The sequence below is a fragment of the Haematobia irritans genome, chromosome 1, assembly GCF_050003625.1.
Source record: "Haematobia irritans isolate KBUSLIRL chromosome 1, ASM5000362v1, whole genome shotgun sequence".
NCBI lineage: Eukaryota > Metazoa > Arthropoda > Insecta > Diptera > Muscidae > Haematobia > Haematobia irritans.
In genome coordinates, this window is record NC_134397.1 from 182041704 (window position 1) to 182060496 (window position 18793).

Below are 18793 nucleotides of genomic sequence, written 5' to 3' on the forward strand. Positions count from 1 at the left end.
TGCCAATATATCTTCTGCTATAAACCAACATCTGCAACAAATTCTTTTGAAATGTAAAATTTTAAAATTAAAGTTTATCAAATGTCTTATCATTCGCACCATTCAATGAAAATCTTTGACCGAGTCCTTCATATAATTTATTCAAAAAGGCCCATACAAAAATGTACAAATTCGCAACGAAAATAGAAATGATTTCCCCGAATAGAATTTCAATGAAAAGAACGTGCTTTAACAGTAGTATAACCAAATATCAATACCAGATCAAAATTAGGATGTGAGGGAGGTAGAACAGGACAGAGAGAGAGAGAAAAGTGAAACAAAATTTTTAATAGCAACTTTGTTTGACGGTCAAAAGAAGTATCCAAAATCCATTGTCAAAGGCACGTTCAAATAACACAAATCGAATTTTTATGATCAGGATAAGAATTTTAAGGGAGATACAGACACACACACAAATGCCATAACTGACAAAAGGATATTTTAGCTTTGTAAAAGAGTTCTCAATACTTGTGTGTGGCCAAAGGATGCTGGCTTACTAAATACTATAGGTATTTATTACTCACGTAACCAACCGCATTACCGATTAGTTCACATATGATCATTGAAGATTTCTTATCAGCAACAATTTTGTTACCATGTATGTATGATGGATAAAACATTTGCAACATTGCTTGTGATGCCAGAAGATGAAGATGTCGTCCTGTTTGTGTTTTGTTGGTTATCCTTGTATCGGATAACAAGCGGTTACCCGCATTCTCGTCATTGTTATCTTTTGTTTCTTCGTTTGCCATTTGAAATTATAGAGACTTCTTTTGTTAATATCCATATTTTTTTTCTTATAAATTTTTTATAGAATATTTTTTTTTTTGGACGATACTTTGAGATTTGATTCAAAAAGGGATTCATTCATATGCTCGTTTACTAAAGAGGGTAAATTCTTGATCATATTGAATCTCATTTATTCATATTGATACATCCATCAAGTGACAGCATAGATATTCATCTATTTTTTTTTTTTTTTGAATGAAATGGAAAAGGATTCTAGTTTGAACGGATCAGTTATTGGATATGTAAATAGTCTCTCTTCTCTATTGGTATTTTTCTAAATAATGCGTAATTCAATAATTTGTATACGCGTTTTATAAAAGCCTATTTTTATATAACGAGGACAATAGTTTCATATTCTTCAATTGTGTGGGATATCCCTTTGTTTTGGCAGCACCTCTTGCTTTTGTATATTTTAATTGTATACATCATTGGGGATAAGATTTTCAAATTAAATTTGAATAACTTCGTATGCAAGCAGGTTCCTATATTGTTGGCAATGGTGCTAAAGTTTACTATTCTAATCGAGTATTACGATGGTAACTATTAGAAGATCACACTGAAAAAAAATATTAACCTAATATGAAATATTATAGGCAACCTACACTTTACACAGAAAAAAAATCCGTATTTAAACTAATGCTTAATTTAGCTTATTTTTATTGCAAAAAAAAAATTTGTTTGTAGTTAAATTTGAGTATTTTTTGCAAAATTTTCTAAAGTCCAATGAAATTTTCGTATGTCTCAAAAATTTTATGAACTAAACGTTGATATAAAGTTTAATGACCGTACACATAAGTTAAATATGAACTAAAGCAAATGAAAAATCATGATTTGGCGCCAATGATTTTCTTCTTTTCTTTTAGTTAATTTTTTCTTCTATGGGAGGGTGTTACATAGTGAACTGCAAATAAAAACAAGTATATATAGTACTAAGTTCGGCCGGGCCGAATCTTAAATACCCACCACCATAATAGTTTTCTTTAAAAATTTCAGCGAGTTTGATGACAGATACACGCAAAAATAATTCTTTCCTCCCAAACGGAATTTTAGACAAACAAAGTTCGTTTCTCATTTGCTTTTCGTTGAAAGGAAGTGTATTTGGAAGAAAAGTATATACTTTTTGTGATAAACGTTTATTCTTTTCCAGGATGTAAAAACAATTTCATAAAGACTAACTCCAAAAAAATTTTTTCTGGCTAATTGCATTTTCCCTCACATCTTTCTCACTTCCACGAAGTTTTTTATTTCTTAGCACCTTTTTCTGTAACACAAACAATGTAGAAGAAATTATACGATTTTATAATTTTTTTTTTACCTTTCGCCTGGACGGAGAATGGAACCGCGGACCATGCAATTTGTAAGCCAACACACTATCCACTGAGCTATGTAGCCGTTATTGTCATCAATAGACAATTACCCATATAAGTTATATTTATATAGCATAGCATGCGGCGCCCACGAGCCGATTAAACAAAGTTTATTTAACAGAAAAATACATTTAGTTGGGCACCGTGGAACAGTGGTTGCTACGTCCGACTTGCATGCCAAAGGTCGTGGGTTCGATCCCTGCTTCGACCAAAGTTTTTTTTTGTTTTTACATATATTCCAGATATGGTCGGAAGATTTCGAAAAAAGGTTCAACATTACATTCTGCTATATTAAATTTTTACTATGAACTGTAAAATGTGTCTTATTAAAGACCTAAAGTCAGAAAAGAACAGCGTTTGATATAAACGAAATGGGCTGTGTTGTTGGTTCAAAAATAACTTTTCTTATTGAAAAAAATAAAAATTTTGTAACAAACGATTTTTTTTTTGGTGTATACTTTTCGAAGCAATTCAAAAAACTCTAACAAAAGAAAAACGTTTCGGGTACACGTTTTCCAAACGTTTTTTTTTTCTTTGCGTGTATTTTCCCAAGCAGATCAGTTCAACCAGTACGCTTCCCACAGATAAATATAAAGATTTTACCTATGAAGACTAGATCAGATTCTGAATTTATAAGAACCATTTTTTATTTGAGTTTTAGAGGAATCATAAACATCTCTTGTATGTGCAAGAAAATGATGAAATAACGCCTTGATTTGAAATCTATAATCTGTGGATTTTCATCCCAATTATTTAAATGACTACGAGAAATCTGGAAATTTTGCATTCAGTTTCAAGCAATTTTCATGATCAGTGCGCCTTCTATACCCTCAATAAGTGAAATCGGTCTATATGGAGGCCTTACCAAATGGACCGATAAAACTAAATCATATAACAGGTTGGCTGATATGTTACACTTTGTTATGGGTCTAAAATGCTTGTATATTTTCAATTTGTGGCAAATCGGATAAAAACTACAATTTCTAGAAACCCTATGAGTTAAATCGGGAGTTCGGTGTAATGGGGGCTATACCAAAACATGGAAAGATACATACAGTATTCAGCACATTTAATTGTAGTTCTAGAACCTAGACCCCAAATCGGAGGGCCGGTTTATAAGGGGGCTATATCAAAAACTGTACCGATACTCAATATATTCGGCACACCCCTTTATGGTCCTAGAATACCTCTACAGTTCCAATTTCAGGCAAATTCCATAAAAACTACGGATTCTAGAAGCCCAAGAAGTAAAATCGGGAGATCGGTCTATATGGTGGCTATATCAAAATATGGACCGGTACTCACCATTTTCGGCACACGTCTTTATGGTCCTAGAATACCTCTAGATTTCAAATTTCAGCAAATTGGGTAAAAACTACGGATTCTAGAAGCCCAAGAAGTAAAATCGGGAGATCGGTCTATATGGGGGTATATCAAAACATGGAACGATACTCACCATTTTCGGCACACCTCCTTAAGGTTCTAGAATACCTCTAGATTTCCGATTTGAGGCAAATTGGGTAAAAATTACGGATTGTAGAAGACCAAGAAATAAAATCGGGAGATCGGTCTATATGGTGGCTATATCAAAATATTGACCGATACTCACCACTTTCGGCACACGTCTTTAGGGTCCTAGAATACCTATAGATTTCAAAGTTCAATAAATTTGATTAAAACTACGGATTCTAGAAGCCCAAGAAGTAAAATCGGGAGATCGGTCCATATATCAAAACATGGACCTATACACCCCATTTTCGGCACACCTCTTTATGGTCCTAGAATACCTCTAGATTTCAAATTTCAGGTAAATTGGATTAAAACTACGGATTCTAGAAGCCCAAGAAGTAAAATCGGGAGATCGGTCTATATGGGGGCTATATCAAAACATGGACCGATACACCCCATTTTCGGCACACCTCTTTATGGTCCTAGAATATCTCTAGATTTCCAATTTCCGGCAAATCGGATAGAAAATACACTTTCTAGACGCCCAAGAACTAAAATCGGGAGATCGGTCTATATGGGGGCTATATCAAAACATGGACCGATACACACCTCTACATTTCCAATTTCCGGCAAATTGGGTAAAAACTACGGATTTTAGAAGCCCAAGAAGTATAATCGGGTGATCGGTCTATATGGGGGCTATATCAAAACATGGACCGGTACTCACCATTTTCGGCACACGTCTTTAGGGTCCTAGAGTACCTCTAGATTTCAAATTTCAGGTAAATTGGATTAAAACTACGGATTCTAGAAGCCCAAGAAGTAAAATCGGGAGATCGGTCTTTATGGGGGCTATATCAAAACATGGACCGATACACCCCATTTTCGGCACACCTCTTTATGGTCCTAGAATATCTCTAGATTTCCAATTTCCGGCAAATCGGATAGAAAATACACTTTCTAGACGCCCAAGAAGTAAAATCGGGAGATCGGTCTATATGGGGGCTATATCAAAACATGGACCGATACACCCCATTTTCGGCACACCTCTTTATGGTCCCAAAATACCTCTAGATTTCCAATTTCAGGCAAATGGGATAAAAACTACAGTTTTTATAAGCCCAAGACCCCAAATCGGGAGGTCGGTTTATATGGGGCTGTATCAAAACTTGGACCGATATAGTCCATCTTCGAACTTGACCTGCCTGCAAACAAAAGATTTCCAGATTTCAGGACGATAGCGCCATTATTGAAGGCTGTAGCATGATTACAAGAGACAGACAGACGGACATGCTTATATCGTCTTAGAATTTCTCCCTGATCAAGAATATATATACTTTATATAGTCGTAAATCTATATTTCAATGTGTAACAAACGTAATGACAAACTTATTATACACCCGTCACCGTATAATTATAACAGGGCCTTAAATTTTTTTCTAGTTTTAACAACGCTTTGCGGAGCATGAGACTCTTAAAATGTAAAGTACATTTAAGTTCAATTTTCGTACGAGTTTATTCTTCCTATAAAACAGTTTTTAATGTAGTTTCATCCATTTTGTTCTATGCTTATGTAGTTCAACTAGTAGCCAGATCAAGAAACTCTGCGTCAAGGATGGGGTGTGTCCAGAGTGATCTGGTGGCGAGACGGGTATGCTTAGCTGGGCAAGCGAAAATGTGACGAGTGTCATGTGGCCCTTGATTACAGGTGGGACATACGTCAACTACGCTGATATCAATCACTGATAAGTAGGAATTGAGTTGGCTGCACTTGCCTGATCTTATGTTAGTTGGACCAAAACTATCCTGGTCTGCCGTAGGAAGTCTTTCTCCTCCGGTGCTATGGGTCGGACTCCGACAACAGGATTAACCTTGTAGATTCTCACCGCTTCAGCTACAGTATACTCATGAATCCTGTTCAAACCTGTCTGGTATGCTGCCTGATCTAGAGGATCTCTTTTATAACGCTGGATCTCGCGCTCTAGAAGGTGAAGATCAACCCTTACATTCCTGGGTGGAGGTTGTCTATCCACAATATGGTGATTTGGATGACTGCTTCGATAGCAACCCTAGAAGTATTGCTTTGACAACATGTAATTGTGTCGACGCACTGGGATGATCTTGGTCTCCGACTTGAGGACCTTGTTTCTACCGCGGAGCTTATCACAAATTGCAGTGGCATGGGCGGTCGACATAAAGAGGCTGTGACCCCGAAAATCTTGGGGTAATTTGTGGTCGGAATTATTTCGTCGTCAACTCTGACATTCAACTGCCTGCGTACTTCCGCCGTCCATGCACACGCAGAGAAGGAATATGATCACCTCAAACATGTTTCAAAAGCAAAATGTTATTTTTGTATGGTGACCATGTAACATTTTTGCCACTAAAATGTTATTTTCTCGTCAAATATAACCTGCTTGCCGAAATCAGATACATGATTTCCGCAAAAATAACATGGTTGCGAAAACCATGTTACATGGTCACCACCCAAAAATAACATTTTGCTCTTAAAACATGTTTGAGGTGATGATATTCCTTCTCTGGGTGTAGTAAATAGTGTGGCTGAGGATTTGGTGGGAGATATCCTCAAATTTCTGGTACGATCAGCGAGGTAGACGTTCAATCGATCGCATATGTCATCAACAATGGACCCGGATGCCATGATTGTATAATCGTCCGCATATGATACAATCTGACGCCATCAGGAGTGGGTGGAATCGAAGACATGTAGAGATTAAACTGTGTCGGACTGTCTGTTTAACTCTACGGGGTTTTAACTTCTTGTCCCTGAATTCCACGTACGACTGGCGTCCGCACAGATAATTCAGAACCCAACGCTTGGTTCCTGCCGGTACACTAAAAAACAGTTTACTTGGATCCAACGATTTTGACCATCCCTTAAGGATTTTAGTATTGATTCCGAGCCAAAGATGCGGCTTCTTTAAAGTAAAGAAATTTTTTGCGACCTTTGTGGCTTTAAATCTAGGACCAATAAAATTAAAATTAGGATACATATCTCATTTATTTATCACCCCACCCTGGGGAACTGCCTGTTTAACTCTACGGGGTTTTAACTTCTTGTCCCTGAATTCCACGTACGACTGGCGTCCGCACAGATAATTCAGAACCCAACGCTTGGTTCCTGCCGGTACACTAAAAAAACAGTTTACTTGGATCCAACGATTTTGACCATCCCTTAAGGATTTTAGAATTGATTCCGAGCCAAAGATGCGGCTTCTTTAAATAAAGAAATTTTTTGCGACCTATGTGGCTTTAAATCTAGGACCAATAAAATTAAAATTAGGATACATATCTCATTTATCAAATTTGCATTCTCTTTTCGCGGTTTATTAATAAATATAATCATGTACAAACAAATATCAGTTTAAAATCCGAATTATAACGGATACTTCAAAGTAAAAAATGTTTTCTTAATCCCAAAAGAACTTTAAACCAAAGATGCTAAATCCTCAAAATAAGTCTTAGCCTATATTTGAAGCGTTTTTATCTTAAATCTAAAGTTTCAATATTTCAGTTAATTTAAGGACGATTTCTTTAAATCAAAAATGTGTTTCTTTACTTTAAGGAAATTTAGCCTTAGTTCAAAGACATGAGACTTTAACGGAGGGACGCAAATTTACAAAATTTGTGTCCTAAATTTAATCAAAATAATTTTTGAAGCAAAGATTATAAACTTTATTTTAATAAAATTTCATTGTTTTAAAGAAATTTGTCTTTAATAGTTTGTAAATTTCGCATCCTAAAATTTAGGTTGCGTAATCTTTAATATCACGTAAATATTTTTTTCAGTGCACCATGGGGAACTCCCTGTTTATCTCTACGGTGTTTTGACTTCTTGTCCCTGAATTCCACGTACGACTGCCGTCCGCACAGATAATTCAGAACCCAACGCTTGGTTCCTGCCGGTAGGGACGTATTCTCGATGTCCTCGAATAGTGTGGCATGGTTGACCGTATCGAATGCCTTCGATAGGTCAAGCGCCACGAGGACCGTGCTGTGACAGGACTTCGACTGATTGACTGTTAAGCCTTAATTTGAGAAAATATTTTTTGAGTACATATGTATAAAACATATTCTTAATTTTTTTTATTGTGTTATGATAGCCCCCAATAATTGCTTGTTTCAGCAAACTAAAAACATGTTTTAGTAGAGTTTAAAAAAATAGCAAATTTTTCTGCTAATTAATTTCTTTGGGTGTAACATAAAAGTGGATTTGTGTCTATTTAAAATTGGTTAAATTCTAAGATGACAAAAAGTCAACTTCTAGATTGTGTCGTCAAAAATCAACTACTACCCTTCTTCATAATTCCTCTCCTTTATATTGCATTAAAGGTTTATTGGCGTTATTTCCTTTCAAAACAAAAATTAAAAAAAAACACAAACGATAATCATTAGCAAACTCAAATTTTTGTCATTCTATAGGGACGTTGGTTATCCCATGTATGCGACGATAGCCAGCAATATCCATTCAGTTGTCTGATTCATATTTTATTGTTTGGAACATAATCAAAACATGATTAAAAAACCTTTTGTGAATTTAATTCGAGGAAAGCTTAAACAAAACAAATCCAACTCGATGGCGAATGCATTTGAGAAAATAATGGCACAGTTAGTCAGTAGCTAGGGCCACGTGCTAAAATCACGCCAACAGTCGAATAAACAAACAAAACATGGAACACTTGCTGCTGAGACATCGAAGTGCATAAATGAATTTGCACGATCAGCAATATTCGGTAGTCCGGCAAGGGACTCCGACATTATTTCGAAAATAAGAAATAAAAAAAATCAAGTGCATTAAACGGTGCAGAGGAAATTTGTTTGGAACCTTGCATTATTTCTTTGGTAAACTATTCCCGTCTGATATCATGGAGAAACTTTATATTCTCACTGACTAATGTCTGTGGTATTGGATATCAACATCGCTACTGATGACGTCAAAATGACATTCAAAATATTTATGAATAAAAATGAAATCATCAAAATACAACCTGAAAATGTGTTAGGAATGTCAATAGAGGAGTTATGTATTTTTCCCTAAGTTTCAACACAGAAAAAAATTAACTTTTGATTTTTATTTGTAAAAATTTTTATGAAAATTTCCCTAACCCAATGGATCTGTCTTTATTCCAAGTATGTCTGTATATAAGCTAAACGTGGGTATACATTTAAAATTGTTGCAACCAACTTTAGGTTGCTGTCTCATATCTAAACTACTCGTCTGACTGCTGACAGATTTATTCTAATGGCAGTTTATTTCAAAGTTTACAAGCTTACAAAAACGTTTAGGTCTAATGCATTTAGAAACAAAGTTATTCGTATATCTTTTTGTGCCCTCCGGTATTTAAATGTGAACAAATATTTTGCTTCTCGTACCATTGCTCATTGCTGTGATACCGGCAGTATTGCATAGCGTCCAAAAAGTGGACGAAAAAGCGGTAACAACACCAAAAATGGCAAGAATTGATATAAATCCATGCCGCAGTGGTAGAAAATTTGCTCGTGAGCTGAACATATCGGGAAAAAGAATGCACAACATATCGGAAAATGGGCTTGGACTAAATTTTATTTCTATACAAAATTTTTAAAAATTTTATTTCCATAGAAAATTTTGTCAAAATTTTATTTCTATAGAAAATTTTGTCAAAATTTTATTTCTATAGAAAATTTTGTCAACATTTTACTTCTATAGAAAATTTTGTCAAAATTTTACTTCTATAGAAAATTTTGTCAAAATTTTATTTCTATAGAGAATTTTGTCAAAATTTTATTTCTATAGAAAATTTTGTTAAAATTTCATTTCTATAGAAAATTTTGTCAAAATATTATTTTTAAGAAAATTTTGTCTAAATTTTATTTCTATAGAAAAAATTTTATTTCTTTAGTAAATTTTGTCAAAATTTAATTTTATAGAGAATTTTGTCAAAATTGTATTTCTATAGAAAATGTTGTCCAAATTTTATTTCTATAGAAAATTTTGTCAAAATGTTATTTCTATAGAAAATTTTGTCAACATTTTATTTCTATAGAAAATTTTGTCAAAATTTTATTTCTATAGAAAATTTTGTCAAAATTTTATTTCTTTAGTAAATTTTCTCACTATTTTATTTCGATAGAAAATGTTGTCAAAATTTGATTTCTTTAGCAAATTTTACCAAAATTTAATTTTATAGAGAATTTATTTAAAATTTTATTGCTATACACAATTTTGTCAAAATTAAATTTCTATAGAAAATTTTGTCAAAATTAAATTTCTATAGAAAATTTTGTCAAAATTAAATATCTATAGAAAATTTTGTGTACAAATTTTGTCAAAATTTTATTTCTATAGAAAATTTTTTCAAAAGTTTATTTTTATAGAAAATTTTGTAAAAATTTTATTTCTATAGAAAATTTTTTCAAAATTTTATTTCTATAGGAAATTTTGTCAAAATTTTATTTCTATAAAAAATATTGTCAAAATTTTATTTCTATAGAAAGTTTTGCCAAAAATTTTAATTCTATAGAAAATTTTGTCAAAATTTTATTTCTATAGAAAATTGTGTAAAATTTTATTCCTATGGAAAAATTTGTCAAAATCTTATTTCTATAGAAAGTTTTGCCAAAAATTTTATTTCAATAGAAAATTTTGTCAAAATTTTATTTTTATAGAACATTTTTTTTAAATTTTATTGCTATAGACAATTTTGTCAAAATTAAATTTCTATCGAAAATTTTGTCAAAATTAAATTTCTATCGAAAATTTTGTCAAAATTTTATTTCTATAGAAGTTTTGTCAAAATTTTACTTCTATAGAAAATTTTGTCAAAATTTTATTTCTATAGAAAATTTTATCAAAATTTTATTTCTATAGAAAATTTTGTGAAAATTTTATTTCTATAGAAAATTTTATCAAAATTTTATCTTTAGTAAATCTTCTCATAATTTTATTTCTATAGAAATTTTTGTCAAAATTTTAGTTGTATAGAATTTTTTGTCAACATTTTATTTCTACAGAAAATTTTGTCAAAATCTTATTTCAATAGAAAATTTTGTCAAAATTTTTATTTCTATAGAAAATTTTGTCAAAATTTTATTTCTGTAGAAAATTTTGTCAAAATTGTATTTCTATAGAACATTTGGTCAAAATTTAAATTTTGTCAAAATCTTATTTCAAATGAAAAATTTTGTCAAAATTATTATTTGTATAGAAAATTTTGTCAAAATTTTATTTCTATACAAAATTTTGTCAAAGTTAAATTTCTATAGAAAATTTTGTCAAAATTAAATTTCTTATATTACATGTTAGCCTGATACCGAAATAGGCAATTGACGTCCAAATGCATTATATCTAATTACACAATTATTTTTCGAGCTTTATGGACAGATATAGATTAAGGAACATGGTTAATAGAGCCATTGAAAAGAAAACGCCAGATACAAATCTATACACGCCTGGACTGTACATGTTTCGGTTCGGGCGAATGAACCTTTCCACAGCCTTTAGTATAGATCTGGCTGGGAGAGATGACTCAATTTTGGGCCCTTTATGCTAACTCCTTATGGAGAAAACATTTGGGAAATTTCCTCTTACAAATTGAATCATATTTTCTCCCACTGTACATCATCTTTTCATATAACTTACAAGTCCCTTAATCTTATTTTTATTTCGTTTTGTTACATTGTATAATTAAATTAAATTTCTATATGAAATTTTATTAAAATTTTATTTCTTTAGTAAAGTTTCTCATAATTTTATTTCTATAAAAACTTTTGTCAAAATTTTAGTTTTATAGAAATTTTTGTCAAAATTTTATTTCTACAGAAAATTTTGTCAAAATCTTATTTCAATTGAAAAATTTTGTCAAAATTTTTATTTCTATAGAAAATTTTGTAAAAATTTTATTTCTGCAGAAAATTTTGTCAAAATTGTATTTCTATAGAACATTTGGTCAAAATTTTATTTCTATAAAAAATTTTGTCAAAATTTTATTTCTATAGAAAATTAGGTAAACATTTTATTTCTAAAGAGAATTTTGTCAAAATTTTATTTCTATAGAAAATTTTGTCAAAATTTTATTTCTACAGACAATTTTGTCAAAATTTTATTTCTACAGACAATTTTGTCAAAATTTTATTTCTATAGAAAATTTTGTCAGAATTTTATTTCTATAGACAATTTTGTCAAAGTTTTATTTCTACAGAAAATTTTGTCAAAATTTTATTTGAATAGAAAATTTTGTTAAAATGTTATTTCAATAGAAAATTTTGTCAAAATTTTATTTCTATAGAAAATTTGGTCAAGATTGTATTTCTATAGAAAATTAGGTCAAAATTTTATTTCTATATAACATTTGGTCAAAATTTTATTTCTATAGAAAATTTGTTCAAAATTTTATTTCTATAGAAAATTTTGTCAAAATTTTATTTCTACAGACAATTTTGTCAAAATTTTATTTCTATGGAAAATTTTGTCAAAATTTTATTTCTATAGAAAATTTTGTCAAAATTTTATTTCATAGAAAATTTTGTTAAAATTGTATATCTAATTTTTGTCCAAATTTCATTTCTACACACAAAAAAAATTTTTTCTGATTCAATCACGAAATTAATTGATCCAATTAATTTTTAATTGAAATGTCTTCAATCACAGAAATGATAGTATCAATTAAAACATTAATTGAAGGTCAATTACATAGTTAATTGATCCAATTAAAAAATTAATTGATACTATTATTTTTGTGATTGATTTTTGTTTCAATTAAAAAATGTGTTGAATCAATTAAATTTTTAATTGAATAGTTTTTAAAACTCAATTAAAATTTTAATTGGAAAAATTTTCGTGAAATTTTTTTGTGTGTATAGAAAATTTTGTCAAAATTTTTTGGATTCAAAATTCAATTCAAAATTAAAATCTCAAGTGGCATACCTAAACTTTTGTGAATATACTATACACTGGAATACATACACCTTCATATTTATTCGAATCTTATGTAAGTAATAATGCATCATTTTGCAATTTAACATTATAGCAAAAAAAAAAATAAGCAAACGATGTCATTTTTTCGAAGAAGAAAGTAAAAGCAGTGACATTGAAAATAGACCTCAACGAAGTGAATTGAAAAGTAAATCTAGAGCACCAAAAACATATGGTGACTTTGCCATATAACACAGTCTGCAAAAATATAAAAAGAAAGTTCTTGGTTTTCACAAAAAAAAAAAAACAACTACAAAAACAACACAGAGCTACGACTTCAAGAGAAATTTTCGAGTTAAAATTTTCATTTGACTTCATTTGTTCTTTTTTATCTTTTTTCGGTTGCATTTTGCAAATTCGACAAAAGTCACGGACAACGCCATGACAGAGATAAGAAACCTTTGTTTGAAAAGTGGCTAAAGAGGTGTGTATATTTTTTTCCAAACTCCAAACGATGAAAAGGGGGAAGTTATTTATTTTAAAAAGTTTATGCAATGATATTGATTATGGTAGAATTATAGTGTGAACATATCGGTGGTTATTGAAAGATTAAAATATGAATATTTCATTTCTTTATACACTCAAAAAAAGTTTACTTGTTACTCCAAAGATTTTGCCCTTTTCTTTAGAATTTTGGTAATAATGGCGCTGCTTTAAAATAAAGGCAATTTTTGGGGGGGAAATTAGGATGAAGATTATTTTATCGATTTTTTCACATTCCAATAAATGCGAGTTTAAAACTCCAAATTATAACAGATACTTCGAAGTACAAATATATTTTTAAATTAAGTGTATTTGGAAGCTTTTTTATTTTTAATCCAAAGATTCAATATCTATGTTGTATTTAAAGATTATAATCTTTAAATCAAAAAGGATTTCTTAACTTTAAGGAAACTTTGCTTTACTTCAAAGACATACCACATTAGCGGAGGAACACAAAATTGAAAGAAATACTTATTTCAATATTTTTTATTTTAAAGAATTTTTCATTTTTTTATATTGTGCAAATTGTGACATTAGATCAATTTTTTTTCAACGTAGCGTATAATGGTAATGAGGACGGTGCAGCCTTATTCTATGTTAGGATTACAAATTTTAATGCCGAGAATTTGCTTTTTTCCCCGCTTAATTTTTTGAATCAATTAAAATATGCAATTGTACACAATCAATGCTTTAACACTTTTTCGATCAAATTGTGGAAAGATTTGATAAACAAATTTTTCGGCTTCATACAGGAGGAATTTCGTTATTAAGCCTTCTTTCATTGTTGACGGGTTTTGAGTGAGATGGTGTTGAGTCCTGTTGGAATGGCCTCCGGCCGAAATGTTTGTCTGCCCGAGGCTTCAATACTGTCTTTAGGACATTCTCCCAATAACATTCGGCATTTATTTTAACCCCATTACCGATTCCTAGCAGCAGGGATCGAACATCGGCCGTTACGGTGGCCCACACCACTACCATCTGCAGCGATTGAGTTCTAGTGGCCAACCGAAGTTGAACATTTTTGGCTGACATTTTTGGCAAGTAAACACGATCATTTTATTTTCTAGTCTAACTTTCTTGGAGCATCGGTGAGTTCTAGCACTGTGCGGGCATTAAATGGCTTTAGTCCAGGTTCATTTTGAAAGAAGTGGTCCAGCCGTGCATTCTATAAAAATTTTGTCAAAAATTTATTTTTATAGAAAATTTGGTCAACATTTTATTTTTATAGAACATTTTATTTTTTTCTATTTATTTTGTCAACATTTTATTTCTATAAAAAATTTTGTCAAAATTTTATTTCTATAAAAATTTTGTCAAAATTTTATTTCAATAAAAAATTTTGTCAAAATTTTACTTCTATAGGAAATGTTGTCAAAATTTTATTTCTGTAGGAAATGTTGTCAAAATTTTATTTCTATAGAAAATTTTGTCAACATTTTATTTTTTATAGAAAAAGTTATCAAAATTTTATTTTTATAGAAAAGTCAATAGGAAATTTTGTCAAAATTTTATTTCTATAAAAATTTTATTTCAATAAAAAATTTTGTCAAAATTTTATTTCTATAGGAAATGCTGTCAAAATTTTATTTCTATAGAAAATGTTCTTAAAATTTTATTTCTATAGACAATTTTTGTCAAAATTTTATTTCTATAGAAAATTTTGTCAACATTTTATTTCTATAGAAAATTTTGTCTAAATTTAATTTCTATAGAAAATTTTATGAAAATTTTATTTCTATAGGAAATTTTGTCAAAATTTTATTTCTATAGGAAATTTTGTCAAAATTTTATTTCTATAGAAAATTTTTTCTAAATTTTATTTCTATAGAAAATTTTGTCAAAATTTTATTTCTATAGAAAATTTTGTCAAAATTTTATTTCTATAGAAAATTTTGTCTAAATTTTATTTCTATAGAAAATTTTGTTTAAATTTTATTTCTATAGAATATTTTGTCAAAATTTTATTTCTATAGAAAATTTTGTCAAAAATTTATTTCTATAGAAAATTTTGTAAAAATTTTATTTCTATAGAAAATTTTGTCAACATTTTATTTCAATAGAAAATGTTATTAAAATATTATTTCTATAGAAAATTTTTTGTCAAAATTTTATTTCTATAGAAAATTTTGTCAAACTTTTATTTCTATAGAAAATTTTGTTAAAATTTTATTTCTATAGAAAATTTTGTCAAAATTTTATTTTTATAGAGAATTTTGTCAGAATTTTATTTCCGTAGAAAATTTTGTCAAAAGTTTGTTTCTATTGAAAATGTTGCCAAAATTTTATTTCTATTGAAAATTTTGGCAAAATTTTATTTCTATAGAAAATTTTGTCAAAATTTTATTTCTATAGAAAATTTTGTTAAAATTTTATTTGTATAGAAAATTTTGTCAAAATTTTATTTCTATAGAAAATGTTCTTAAAATTTTATTTCTATAGAAAATTTTTGTCAAAATTTTATTTCTATAGAAAATTTTGTCAAAATTTTATTTCTATAGAAAATTTTGTCTAAATTTTATTTCTATAGAAAATTTTGTTTAAATTTTATTTCTATAGAATATTTTGTCAAAATTTTATTTCTATAGAAAATTTTGTCAAAAATTTATTTCTATAGAAAATTTTGTAAAAATTTTATTTCTATAGAAAATTTTGTCAACATTTTATTTCAATAGAAAATGTTGTTAAAATTTTATTTCTATAGAAAATTTTTGTCAAAATTTTATTTCTATAGAAAATTTTGTCAAGCTTTTATTTCTATAGAAAATTTTGTTAAAATTTTATTTCTATAGAAAATTTTGTCAAAATTTTATTTCTATAGAAAATTTTGTTTAAATTTTATTTTTATAGAAAATTTTGTCTAAATTTTATTTCTATAAAAAATTTTGTCAAAATTTTATTTCTATGGAAAATTTTGTCAAATATTTATTTCTATAGGAAATTTTGTCAAACTTTTATTTCTATAGAAAATTTTGTTTAAATTTTATTTCTATAGAAAATTTTGACAAAATTTTATTTCTACAGGAAATTTTGTCAAAATTTTATTTCTATAGAACATTTTTTCAAAATTTTATTTCTATAGAAAATTTTGTCAAAATTTTATCTCTATAGAAATTTTTTTCCAAATTTTATTTCTATAAAAATTTTGTCAAAAATTTATTTCTAATTTTATTGCTATAGAAAAGTTTGTCAAACTTTTATTTCTATAGAAAATTTTGTTAAAATTTTATTTCTATAGAAAATTTTGTCAAAATTTTATTTTTATAGAGAATTTTGTCAGAATTTTATTTCCGTAGAAAATTTTGTCAAAAGTTTGTTTCTATTGAAAATGTTGCCAAAATTTTATTTCTATTGAAAATTTTGGCAAAATTTTATTTCTATAGAAAATTTTGTCAAAATTTTATTTCTATAGAAAATTTTGTTAAATTTTTATTTCCATAGAAAATTTTGTCAAAATTTTGTTTCTATAGAAACTTTTATCAAAATTTTATTTTTATAGAAAATTGTGTCAAAATTTTATTTCTATAGAAAATTTTGTCAAAATTTTTTTCTATAGAAAATTTTGTCAAAATTTTATTTCTATAGAAAATTTTGTCCGCATTTTATTTCTATAGAAAATTTTGTCAAAATTTTATTTCTATAGAAAATTTTGTCAAAATTTTATTTCTATAAATAATTTGTCAAAATGTTATTTCTATAGAAAATTTTGTCAAAATGTTATTTCTATAGAAAATTTTGTTTAAATTTTATTTCTATAGAATATTTTGTCAAAATTTTATTTCTATAGAAAATTTTGTCAAAATTTTATTTCTATAAAAAATTTTTTTCAAAATTTTACTTCTATAGAAAATTTTGTCAAACTTTTATTTCAATGGAAAATTTTGTCTAAATTTCATTTCTATTAACAATTTTGTCAAAATTTTATATCTATAGAGAATTTTGTTAAAATTTTATTTGAATAGAAAATTTTGTCAAAATTTTATTTGTATAGAAAATTTTGTCAAAATGGTATTTGAATAGAAAGATTTGTCAAAATTTTATTTGAATAGAAAATGGTGTCAAAATTTTATTTCAATAGAATTTTTTGTCAAAACCACCACTATACTCCAGAGACAAAAGATCAATCCAAACAATGGACTGAAGCTGGAGGAAGTGCCCCAAAAAAGGCAAAAACAATTCAATCGGCTGGTAAGGTTATGACAACGGTTTTTTGGGACTTCAAAGGTATTTTATTGATTGACTATCTGCAAAAGGGTAAAACAATAAATTTAGAGTACTATTGCAACCTTTTGGATCAATTAAATGTACAAATTCGAGAAAAACGTCCTGGCTTACTGGCTGTTAAAGTACGAGTTGCTTGACCACCCACCTGATTTAGCTCCCAGTGACTTTTACTTGTTCCCAAATCTAAAAACTTCCATGCTGGCAAGCGTTTTACCTCAAATGAAGATGCAATTACAGTTGTAAACCACTATTTTGAAGACCTTGACGAAAACTACTTTAATCAAGGGATAGAATTGCTAGAAAAGCGTTGGACTAAGTGTATTGAAGTTTCAGGAGATTATATCGAAAAATAAAAATATTTTTGAAAAACTAACTATTCTCTCTCATTGATAGGCTAAGAAGTTTCCGAACCGCCCTCGTATGCTTACCGATATCAGTTAAATAATTTCCGAGAAAATAAAATTATTCCGATAATTAACTTAAATGTTTCCCGGTTTAAAAATAGCATTAAGCTCCTGAAACAGGTTGGAGGAGATCATATTCATTCTCTGGGTTAATTAACTCTCTACCATGCTATTTTAAAGGAAGAAAACTATTGCTTTTTATCATGCCCTAGAAAATATGCTGAGTTTTATTTTGCACTTTTGGTTTTGATCTTCACCTGTAACACACGAACATAGTACTGACCTTTGGAGCAGTGTTGCCACAATTGCTTCCCCAAAAATCAAGATATTTTCAAACGGCGAGCCTCTGGTTGGGCAACACTGTTTATACGAGAAAGCGCCAATTGGTCAGGCAGCATTACCTGTTTACTTTGATGTAGATTTTCAATATACATGGTGGCATAATAACCGTTAATACTTTATTATTGCTATAGTGTTGGAACTATTTACATTGATTAGACTATACACATACAACAATGTTATCATGAGAGAACATAAAAAATGACATTGCCCGAGTTGAAGGCGACATTGGAAAATAAAACTTTCAAGTAGTAGACCAAAAAAAAAAAAAAAAATTTGTTTTTGATGTAATTGCAATTTAAGCTTTACTTTTACTTTGATGCAGTCTTTAAGAACGTATGTATATGTGTGTGTGAGAGAGAGAGAGAGAGAATATATTCAAGAATGTACTTTGTTCAAATTGTTGTTGTTGTTGTTGCTGCAGTGGGTTAGGGGTTTTACTAGCTTACTGTGTATTGTAGTGAACGATAAAAATAATAATAATTAATATTAAAACAAAAACAACAACAAAGAAAATGAAAATAATAACAATAATGGTGACGAAGACGATGATGGTTGAGTTTAGGGTATTGTTTTGTATTTTTATGAGAACATCGACACAATGTGGAGATGATGATGATGGTAGAAGAGCAAGAGAATGGGCTCAGTTTGATGTGGTGGTGGTGACTGTAGTAGTTATTGCTTTTATTGGTGGTTGTTAAGACAAATTTTTTGATTTAACAAATCTG

General features: G+C 28.9%; 1 protein-coding gene across 1 annotated transcript in view; it reads left to right on the forward strand.

The window, feature by feature from the left end:
- sim (bHLH transcription factor single-minded) overlaps positions 1-18793 on the forward strand; it is a 122265-nt gene that overhangs the window by 21905 nt on the left and 81567 nt on the right. The gene's annotated exons all lie outside the window — the stretch shown is intronic.